Below are 3,550 nucleotides of genomic sequence, written 5' to 3'. Positions count from 1 at the left end.
CACTAAGAAAAAATTGAAGACTACAAAAATTATGCTACTATTTTATACTCAAAAATGGAAAAATATATCAACATCTATTAATTATATTTCTCCTCATATCTTCAAATTTTAAAAATATAATATGATTTTTTTCATTTTCTATACTATCAATTTTCTTTTTTGTATATAACCAAACACAACACAATCTTTCAAAATTTGTCTCTCGTATCAATGTGCATTTGATTTCTTACAAATTAAATTATCTAATAACTTTTAGTAAAGACAATACTTAATTTTTAGTGAAGACAAAAACAAAATTATTTAGTGGTTAACAAGACAATAAGCAACTTAGTGGAGCACTTGCCCCCCAATTAAATCGGATCCATCCTAGGGAATGAGGCTCTAGTATTCTAAAATTCAATCGGGAGATCAATAAAGTTTGACTAAGAATTGTTTCAGTTAATATTAGAACTCGATTTGTCTCGAAAGATTTGTCCTTAATGGAAATTCATTAACCACTTTAGACCAATTACTTAGTTAATTGATGTGTTTTCAACTATCATAAAAAGAATAGGAATATAATCTTTTGGAAGTAATGTACGTAATATTAATTAGGAGTATAATTAAAAAAATAATAACTAACCTTACATCCATCTATATTATACTATAGACTAAATACCACCCGTGGTCCGATAACTTAATTTCAGTTAACGTTTTAGTCATTTATCTTTTTTTTTTTTTCTTTTCGATTTGGTCCTTTATTTTAATTTTAAGTGATAATTTGATATTTTATGTTTTAAAATGTCAACAATGTTATCCTTTTTTTTTTTACAAAAATTCAAAAATTATTCAAAATTTTCAAACAAAATCCATAAAATTAATTATATTCTTTAATATAAAACAAATTTCATCAAATTTGTAACTCAAATATTCAAATAAACTCATATTTGTCATTCTTTATTTGATGTTGTTAGAGACGAAAACATGACTTTATTTAAAGATTTAAGTTATAAATTTGATGAAAATTACATTATATTGAGGATGATAATTAATTTTATGGGTTTTGTTTGAAGTTTTTAATGAATTTTTGTAAAAAAATAAGGATAGCGTTGTTGATATTTTAAAACATAAAAGATCAAATTGTCACTTAAAATTAAAATAAAGGACCAAATCGAAAAGAAAAAAGATAAAAGACTAAAATATTAATTGAAATTAAGTTAAGGGACCATATGTGGTATTTAGCCTATACTATTATCCTATCCTATAAACAAATATAAGACTTATTTAATCAAATCACAATTAACAATTTAAATCATGAAAAGTTTTAAAAAAAGAATTTTTCAATATCACTTGTTTTTATAGCATTCAAAATATAAATATATTTTTGTCTCCAATCAACAAGAAACGAAAATAACAATAATAAACATAAAAACAAAACGTAAAGAGATAAAAGAGAGGAAAAATCACACCGAGATTTTTATATTTGTCCATCTTCTTCATCATCACATGTAGAGTACACTCAATATTCATTCAAGCGAATGATAGTTTCTTCTTTTATTAAACATAAGGTTTACAAGATTAGTTGGTAATTGTTACATGGACTATACACCAACCCCTTATTTTCTAAACACTCATAACCAGGCTTCTTGAAACAACCTTCAAGACAAAATCGAAACCACTATCTTCAAAATGAAAACGACTCATTCATTACTGCAAGATAGCAAATCAGAGAATAATTCCCACTATAGACCATTAATAGAAACCACTTTTCAAACATTTGACGTGTCTCCAATCGATATCTCCTCGATTGTTGGCATTTGGAACAATCACTCTGACAACAGATACATCACCCTTTTTGCTTTTCACTCAAAGATTCAATAAAAACAAAAATCAAACCAGAAAGACTGTTTAACTTTGATTATGATCTTGTATGCGTGAAATGTGATGAATAGGTGAAAGGGTTCTTACACGAAGTGAAGGTTCATATTGATACTTAAACCATAGAGTTAGTTGACCAAACTACAATGTATCATAATTGAAATAATTAATTTGTAATTATAAAAAAAAAAACTGATTCTTTGAGTCGTGTGAATTGATTTATAGGATGTGAGTTGATTTATAAGTATCTTAAAAGTCTAAGATTTCATCTTAAAACATCGTGATTTCAAGATCTTTGTAACTTGATTTACAAATATGTGAGTTGATTTACAAAGTTAAAAATCACTTAAGAAATATTTTAATGCATCTATAGATTCACCAACATGCTTTGATCTTGCAACTAACATTATACATGATAAAATGAAGTTTTCAAGATATTTTTTTGATTCAAGAATATTTGTGAGTATTGATAAATAAGAAATCAACAAAATCACACAAAATTATCTAACTAAGTAAACTTAATTTTAAAATCTATTAAAATATTAACTCTATCGTAAGAACATTTGCGATTAGAGTGCCTTACTTAGTTAAAGTTTTACTTGTATGAAAATTTTCCATTACTTTAGTGTTGATTTGTTATTACATAGATAATTGTTGATTGGTTGTTACTTGTATAAATGATTGGATTCATCAATTGATAAAAGTAAATCAAGGTTAAAGGCGCACCACTCAAAAATAAAATTAACATGCGGTTTGCTCTTGTATAATTTTTCATGAAGATGCACATGTCTTTTCACTTTGCAGCCTCCTAAAACCTCTCTATGTTTTTTGTCTACATGGAAACTCATCAACTCCAAAACATATATTTTTGAAAATGTTAGATAATCAATAATGGATTGAAAATAATAAACATTTATAAGAATTATTATTAGTTAAATTATTATTAATTAGTATTGAGCACAAATTATGTATTGGTCTTTTGTTGTTAAATGGACTATGATGAGTTTGACCATTCTATTGAAAAAAGTATTTGTCTTCAACCGTTTAACTATTTAATCACTGTCCCATCGATAGTTAACTTAATTCTAATTTTGAAATTCTAGACTACAATGAAAGTAGTTTATCATTCATTCTTGTTCTCGTAACACTCATCCCTCAAGTCATAAAAATAAACCCCTCAAATTAAATCATTTAAATCATAAAAGTACGTTATTGATATATTCTTATAATATAATATATACTATAATTTGTATATATCATGGATAAATTACAACAATTGATATTAGAGCCAATTTGGTACGAGTTATAGCTAATAAATCATATTAATTATATACCATAATGGTTGATCTTGATGGTGGCAAAGTTTCTAGAGTAAGTCTTTTACAGTAAAAAGGTGATATAGAAGTTAAGTTATCGAGAGCATCCAATCAACCACAACACTAATTGCTTTGACACCCAAAATGTGGACTATGAAGCTACTAGTGGAACAAATATGAAGGAGGAAGAAGCAATGGTTTTGAATGTAATCAAGGAAGTCCAAAGAAGGATTTCAAAGAAATTAAAAAATATATTGAAATTCATGTTTTTTTTTTTTTTTTTTGCATTTTTGAATATGGTGCATCTTTTATTTAAGTAGAAAAATAAGTGTGGGTGTTATGTTCCAAATTTAGTTTGTGTCGTGTTTCACTCTTTC

Source organism: Cicer arietinum, chromosome 5 (genome assembly GCF_000331145.2).
Source record: "Cicer arietinum cultivar CDC Frontier isolate Library 1 chromosome 5, Cicar.CDCFrontier_v2.0, whole genome shotgun sequence".
Lineage (NCBI taxonomy): Eukaryota > Viridiplantae > Streptophyta > Magnoliopsida > Fabales > Fabaceae > Cicer > Cicer arietinum.
Note: the sequence above shows the minus strand (reverse complement) of the source record.